Source organism: Aegilops tauschii, chromosome 2, assembly GCF_002575655.3.
Source record: "Aegilops tauschii subsp. strangulata cultivar AL8/78 chromosome 2, Aet v6.0, whole genome shotgun sequence".
Taxonomy (NCBI): domain Eukaryota; kingdom Viridiplantae; phylum Streptophyta; class Magnoliopsida; order Poales; family Poaceae; genus Aegilops; species Aegilops tauschii.
Genome location: NC_053036.3, coordinates 46,617,634 through 46,626,076, shown reverse-complemented (window position 1 = coordinate 46,626,076; position 8,443 = coordinate 46,617,634). Strand labels below are relative to the sequence as shown.

Genomic DNA, 8,443 nt, shown 5'->3' with positions numbered 1-8,443 from the left:
GGCTGTGATTTTGTTTCAACCAATGGCAACTCGTTTTGGGCCTTGTGCACCCTCAACCTCATTTCTTCAGATTTGGCACTCTGATTTTTATCAATTGATTGCTTCACTTCTTTGCCTTTTGTAGCCAATGTCAACACTTTAATTGGCTCTTTGTTATTTGATATCAAATCTGAAATAGCACACTTACGACCATCTCTTTTCACGCGGTAAACTTACTTTACCACCTCTTTCTTCTTCCTTGAGCTCTGGACCGATTCCTTATGATTGAAACGGTCTTTAAGATGTGATTGTTCAAATGTTGATCTTCTCGGAGCTACACAATATTGGTGAGATTGTTTAAAATAAGATGGAGAATGTGCCCTTGTATCATACTTGTCCCATGATGGATATGAATCTACATGAGCATAAGGAGGCATCCACGGCATTGGCATTGGCGGCCCACAATAAGGATATGAATATGTTGCATTAAAATTATCACTTTGCCAATACCGATCCTCATATTTGCGCCTTGGGGGTGATCTTGGTTTCTTTGCATGATTTAGCCGATAAGCATTCTTCTCTTCACTCTTCTTTTGATATTTGTCCAAGAGTTCAGCGAAGGTGATTTTTGATCTCTTACACTTGCGCTTATTTTGGCCTTTGTTTTCTTTTGGTTTGCTTTCATCGATCATTGGATTACCTTGCTGCCCCCCAGTCCTTGGCGTCTTCATTGTAGCTTCAATGGAATTCTCGCCCTCAAGATTATGTTCATTGTGCTCTTCAACAACTTGATTACTTGAAAGCTCGATCCCATCACTTGTAGTTTTTACCTTCTCTTTAAATGGATCGGCTTGAAGCAGCCGATGCAAAAACATTTTCCCATCAGGACCAATTGGAATAGACTCTTCATCTGTTGGTGTCTCAACAAATTTTAATCGTTCTTTATCAATGGCCGATTTAACTATTTGACGAAACATGTTGCAATCCTCAAAACTATGCTTGAACGAATCATGCAACTTACAATAAATTCGTCCTTGGATAGATGGCTTGACATGGTGATCAAGAATTCTAATGTAACTATTTTTCAATAAAAAATCAAAGATTTGGTCACACATGTTTGAATCGAAGGTATACCTTTTGTTTTCTAGCCGATCTTGTTATGAGAACGGCTTTGGAGTTAAGCAAATGAATGGTTCAGATTTGGTACCTTCCCACTCGGCTATGAATTCTCTTTCGCATTCGTTTTCCGATGTCTTTAAATAAGAAACTATACTAGCATCGGTTTTTTCAAAAGATTTTAACCTTGGCTTTAAATTTCTGAAATCAAAGTAGTTAGAACATACATGTCTTAATTGAGACCATGCGTAAGCCAAGTATGAAGCAAGCAAAGCTACCCAATTAGATATGAACTTTAAGTAAAGCAATGGGAAAAGCTTTGGCTGCAGTAATAAGTCACTATCGGTCTCTTTGAATGGTACAATATATTGACCGATATGCTTAGTAACAATTTTATTGCTAACAAGTAAATTGTCCTTCTTCATTGGTCTTTGAAAATTACTTATGAGAATTTTTCTAATAGATGCATCAACAATAAAGTTGTGACCAAATCTGAAAATAGGTAAATTACTGGCTAGACATACCTCTTCAAATATGTTGGGAGAGCATGATGGTTGCATGGCATGAATAATATTGTGCTTTGCTTTTGGATGGCTTCCCAACACCATGTCACAATTTTCTTCTTGATTTCGTGCATCATAAATTTGAAGATCTTTGTCAACCGAACTTTGTCCGGCTACTTGCTCTTGTCCTTGAAGTTTGTCAATTTCTATGGCACGAAACTCATAGGGCAGGAAGTATGTTCCATTAACTTCAGAAAAATCAAGCATGACTACCTTGCTATGCTTTCCATGCCCTTTCTCAATAATGCTTGCCTCTTTGGATTTGATGGACTCAGAATATATATTACTTGATTCGGTTTTTCCAATAACCGAATTTTCTATGTTACCTGAATTAATAACTTTATCTTTTTGAATTTGCAAGGCTTCTCGCTCTTGTCTAATTTTAGCCCACATCTCAGCTTTGCGAGCTTTAAACTTTTTCATCTCAATTTCCATCCACTCCTCATGAGATTGCCCCCCCAATACTTTCAGACTTTTTCGGCAATGAGGTGCCGAAACTTTGCAATTGTTTAGGGGGTGCACTGGATGGCACAACACTGGACGAATGCATCATTTGCACAACTCTAGCTTTTACTGCAGCAAAATCACGAGGCTTCCCGCCTTCTATTAGTTCCTGTCGAATGGAGTTGCACAAATCCCAAGAGAATGTAAGCTTGTTCTCAACCACCCAGTCTGGATATTTTTAGCCCCCCGATGCTTTTAGACTCTTTCGGCAATGAGATGTTGCCGAAATTCTATAATTGTGTAGGGGGGACATGATATACCACGGTAGTAGGTGAAGGCATTTGTGCTCCTGCAGAAGTTTCACTTATTCGGCCATGACCATGAAGGTGCGGAGCCGAATTATGGACATCAATAGCTGCGTATGGTGACAAAAACTTAGTAGCATTAGGTGTAGCATATGATGTTTGAGGGTAATTGGCCGAATAACTAGTAGTAACATGGCCAATTCCCCTATCCACCGGCATGTTTGGATTAACACACTGCAAGTTATTTGCCGATGAATACAAAGATGAAACACTATGTTGCATGCTATTGGAAATTTTAATATGAGGTGTTTCAAATTGATTACCTAAATTCATCATGTTGTTCATCGGCATATGGATTTGTGGGCTTGCCGATGCATAAGAGTTAGGATACATATGTTGTATGTTGCTAAAATCATAAGAATTTGAAGCATGAAGACTATTTTGCATCGGCCCATGCACGTAATTAGATGCATGATTGATGAAATTAGGGCTAGCCGATACATTATGCTCATTAAGCGATCTAGCAACAACATATGAATTATTTGCATCTACAAAGGAGAATTGGGTATTCATATTACCTTCGTAGATCACAACTTCTTGATGACGATCTCTTCGTAGCAAGAACGGGCCGGAGACCATACAAAGCATCGTTTCCCAGCGGAGTCGCCAAAAGTGTGTTCGCACACGAACACGTCACCGTGTACCCTCGATGCCGGGGTGATGCACCGCAGCTCACGTCGAAGGAGACCCGCCGGAAGCGCGGTACGCAAGACAATCCGGCGGGCGCTTTTGTACACCCGAAACCCCAAACGCCTGGGAGGGACCCCGTTAGGGCACGCGATGGCTATGGGCTGCCCTAGGTCGGCCTGACCGCTCCTACGGCCTCGAGGTTCGCCGCCCTGCAAAAGAAGAACAAACGAAGAACGAGGAAGAAGAAGAACAAGGGAGAAGATAAAAGATAAAAAGGTGGTAGATGATTGTTCGATTGTGTGTCGTTCAATCGGTCGTCACCTCCTATCTATATAAGAGGCGGATGGACTTCCCGTACAAGAAAAGGCCTTGCCTTGTCGTCCAAATCATCAAAATCTATCCAAATTCGAACTTCTCACGACCTCCGGCCCGGATGTCCGGCTCTAGGCCCGGATGATCCAGCCTAGCCTAGTTTTATGACAACAACTCACTGTTTTGGCTCTAGAATCCAAATACGTCCTCGGATTTGGACAACTTTTACATCAAAACCAATCGACTCGACGAAACGCACAGCTTTCATGTTGAACACTTTTCGATCTGAGGCCATCTTGAGGATGTTTCGGGCCGTTTTCTAAAGTCTGCAGCAGAAAAACGTGTCCGGACGTCCGGACGATTTCCCGGATTGTCCAGCCTTTACTCGGATCATCCGGGACTTGACCCAGATCATCCGGCTTCAACTTTTAGCTTCTGTTGTTTGGTTCAATTTTTCGTCCCCCGGCCGGATGATCTGGACCCCGGTCCGGATGATCCGGCCATGCAGTGCTGCAGCGCACAGTTTTGGCTGTAACTTTTGCATAAGACCTCGGATTAAGACGATTTTTATATCAAAATCGTCCGCTTCGACGAGGCGAAAAACTTTTCTGTGATGACTTTTTCATCCGAGGTGATCTTAATTAGGTTTCATGCTATTTTCTAATCTGATGTTAACACAGGTATCTCCGAAATTGTCATATCCTTTACACTTGAGCTCCGTTTTGGTCCATCTTCATATTTATTTCGATCATCTTGAAGAGGGCCGTCAAATGATGACATGAACTCATAATTTTAACCTCATCCCATTATAGACTCAAGTCACTCTTTGCGATCATGCCATTTTTAAGCGTCAACGGAGGGGAAGGTGGCCATCGTCACCGGCGGGGCGCGCGGGATCGGGGAGGCGATCGTGCGCACGTTCGTCCATCAAGGCGCACGCGTGGTGATCGCCGACATCGATGACGCGGCCGGGGAGGCTCTGGTGGCCGCGCTGGGCGGCGCCCTCTGCAGCTACGTGCACTGCGACGTGTCGGTGGAGGCCGACGTGGAGCGCGCCGTCGGATGCTGCGTGGCGCAGCACGGGCAGCTGGACGTCCTCTGCAACAACGCCGGCGTGCTGGGCCGGCAGGCCCCTCCAGCGGGCGCGGGCATCGGTGCCAGGAGCGGCGGCATCGCGTCCCTGGACGCCGACGAGTTCGACCGGGTTCTACGCTAACACGCTGGGCGCGGCGCTCGGCATGAAGCACGCGGCGTGGGCCATGCTGCAGCACTGCGGCGGCGCTAGAGGCGGGAGCATCGTGTCCGTGGCGAGCGTGGCCGGCGTGCTCGGTGGGATGGGCCCGCACGCGTACACGGCGTCGAAGCACACGATAATGGGGCTGACCAAGAACGTGGCCTGCGAGGTTGGAGAGCACGGCATCCGCGTGAACTGCGTGTCCCCCTTCGGCGTGGCCACGCCAATGCTGGTGAACGCGTGGCGCCACGGCCACCATGGCGAGGACGAAGAAGGGGGCCCGGCGGCGCCGGTGAGCGCGGAGGAGGTGGAGAAGGCGGAGGAGATGGTGCGGGGCTTGGCGACGCTCAAGGGCCCGACGCTGAGAGCGGGAGACATCGCGGAGGCGGCGCTGTTCCTGGCCAGCGACGAGTCGGGGTACATCTCCGGGCACAACCTCGTCGTCGACGGCGGTGTCACCACCTCCAGGAACGTCGTCGGCCTGAGACGATGAAGTCAAACCGATTGAGATGCTGTTGGAGGGTAGTACGTGCTCGAGTGTCACAGTCAAGTACAGCTCGGGCGAGTGGGCCAAGCGGCATGCATGAACTGTACTTATTAAGAGCATCTTCAACAGTCGCCCAACGCGCGGCGCGCTAAAAAGCAGTTTGCAGTACGCCCATCGTCTGGAAAAGCGCGGCGGGCAGCGCTGGCTCCAGCAGCCGCGCTAAAATTTAACGCGCGCGCGTAGCTTCAGTAGCCACGCTAAAATGCAGCGCGCGCGCGTAGCTCTTGCAGCTGAACATTGCGTACATATTTTTAAAACGATACTAAAAAAATAAAAATTCATAGATAAAAACGACGATACATAGATACTTTACATAGTTTCACAGCATAGATAGATAAAACTACGGTCCAACGACATAAACTACTAGGTAGTGCAATGCAACTACAACCTCCGAGGTATCAAGCCACATGTCGTCCCAACGAGGATCATTAGCCGAAAAGATCAACTGCCCACCATTTTCAATGATCTCGCACTGCGATAACGCCAGGGCTTTCCGCCGACGCCTGTCCAACCGTTCCGCGTGGCGCTTTGCCGTCTGCTCCGCCCAGTAGGCTTACTCGTCGGCGACGTCCTCCGGGTGGCGCCGGCGCCACTCCGCCATGGCCCGCTCGTCCTCCTCGGCGATGAGGAGGCGGCGCTGCCTCTCAGCATGCTCTGCACGGTCTTGTGCCGTGATAAGACGAGGCGGAGGGGCGACGTCCAGCGCCTGCTGGAGCGTGTAGACGTCCTGGAAGTTCATCTGCGGGCGCGGCCTGCCTAGGCGCCACGCCGCCGCGTCGTACGCGCGGGCGGCCTCGTGCGCCGTCTCGAAGGTGCCGAGGGCGAGCCGGACGTCGCCGGACCGGATCTCGGAGTAGTACCAGCCGTTGGGGCGCTGGTGGACGCCGCGGTAGCCCGACGCTCCTCGGCGGCATGATGGCGCGTCGGTGGCGGGGCGCTGGAGCCGCGAGGAAGCAACGAGGAAGCGGTGGAGGCGCGCGTGGCAGCGGAAGAGATAGAGAGTGTGGAATAGTAGCGTGGCGAGCGCCGCAATTTAAAGGCGCGCCGGAAACGGTGCGCCAAAAATAGCGCGCGAGCTGCCGCCTTTTCTCGCGCGCGCGCAAACGATTCCCCCGCGCGCTAGTTTCCCGCCACCGCTGGAGCGCGCGAAAACATCTCGCACGTGCCTTTTGGCGCGGCTTTTGGAGATGCTCTAATTAATTAGCTTGACACTATTGGTAAGTAGGAGTAATTAGCTGGTGTTTATTCGATCTGTTTGACTATGTGATGAAGTATATGGATTTGCCTGGTTTTTCTTCTTGGCGCTTAAACCGTTGTCGTGCCGCATGGAGAATAATTGATTAGTTCAGTAGTAACAAAGGGAAGTAACAAAGTGATGCAGTAGTACATTCCTGTTCGGGACCGACACGGACACACTGTGCAGTTGAGCCGGGGAAATATCAGAATGTTTCATCGTGTGTTTGCGATTAAGTAAAAGAAAATCAAAATATAGTGAAAATCATGTGAAGCTTGAATTAACCTCTAAGATCGATTCGATCTGGGCCAAGCCAAGCCGCCCCTGTGTGTAGTTAATTAGCTTGATAAGAGCATTTATAGCTGGACGCCTCAAACTCTTCTCAAACGCCCGGCTGACTGGTACCCCTCATATTCAGTCCAAATATAGGGTGGATATGGGGCGTCCAGGCACGTTCGCTATGTCGGACCCGGCCCACGTTGGCCCACACGACCGCACATATATTCGTCTCCATCCGTTCGTCAGACCCAACTCTAACCACTTCACGCTCCTCTCCGCTCCACTCCCTTCACCACCCGAGCTCACCTCTGGCGATTCCCAGCCATCTCCGGCATGGCGGGCAGCGGATCTAACTCCGACCAGTCCGAATTCGTCGACTGGGATGTCATCCCGTGCGAGTTGGAGGAGGCAATGGCAATGCGCATTGCACTCCACCGCTCCCGGGAGGACAACGCCCGGCTGACGGACGGATTTGTCCGGCGCGACTCCATAGCGTCAGCTCAACAGGCGCTCGGGTCCTCTGGGCTAGATCATCGCGGTTTTGGCAGCCAACAAACCTCCCCTTCCCCAACACCAATCAGGCAGACTATGAGTCCCATCCGGAACGGGCAGCCCGCCATGGGAAGGAGAGGATAAGGGCCGCCAAGGCCCGTATCACGGGGGAAATGGCGGCGGCGAAGGCGGCTGATGTGACGGCGCGGTCGTCCGCAGAGAAGTAAGTCATCCGCGCCCGCACTGTGAAGAAACGGTAGCGAAGGAACATGCATGCCCTCATTAGAATCGGGCGGTCTGTGCCATGGCCGGACTGCCACCGAAGGAGGACAGCGACGCGCAAGGACAGCTCCGGCGACGTGAAGATCCGATTCATTCCCTACCGTGTCTTCGACCAGTACTTCCGCGAGAAGGATGACAAGGGCGCCGTGAAGGGCAATGGCAGCCGTGGTCCCCGTGGATGATCTCCACCATAGGCAAACATACCAAATTTTGGTTGTACGATGGCATATGTTAGTAGTGATGGAGTAGCCGAAAGACGTGTGAAATACATCAACGTAGTTGCATGAGTTTGTATGGATTTGAGATGTGATAATTGAGGTGTCCAGACGTGGATTGCATTATTTGAGACGTTACTGATTAGTGTGTGTGGACAATTCGCGAGTGTTTAAGGAACCGAATTTACCATCACGGTTGTAGATGCACTAACCAAAGGTTGTTCACTTCTTCTTCGGTACAACCCCCCGGACACATCGACGGCCCAGATTAGAAGATACCCCTTCGGTACGATAAGTGAGGAGGGGTAGGATGGGAATTTCAGGGGCGCAGCATAACGTGGCGTACCGCGGCGCGCGGACGTATGGTCCGCTATACGCCGTACGTGGCGGTGTACACCCGCGTCAGGGGCGGCCCACGCGTACTTAGTCCACCACCGCCGTCCCCCGCATTAATCCGGCGCGGACTGCGGTGGCCATTACGGCGCGCAGCGCCCCGTCGAATCGCCGCAGTGTGGAGTCTAATCGCCGGCGTCGGTCCGCGGGCGGCGTCGATTCCCACGCTGACGCCTGCGCTCGCCTCCTGTCCACGCCACCGCTTTGACCGCCTGCGCACACCGCCCCTCGCCTGCTGGCATTAATCGCCGGTACCACCCCGCCCCTTCCCGCCCTTATAAAAGCCGGGCCCTCCCGCCGTCGGTGGCACCCCGTTCTCGCCTCCCCCACTTGCCGGCACCCACCACCGCCTCTCGCG

The 8,443-nt window shown here is 50.8% G+C and overlaps 1 pseudogene; it reads left to right on the top strand.

The window, feature by feature from the left end:
- The first annotated feature begins 3,900 nt into the window (after positions 1 to 3,900).
- LOC109786334 (sex determination protein tasselseed-2-like) lies at positions 3,901 to 5,453 on the top strand (annotated as a pseudogene).
- The last annotated feature ends 2,990 nt before the right edge of the window (positions 5,454 to 8,443 follow it).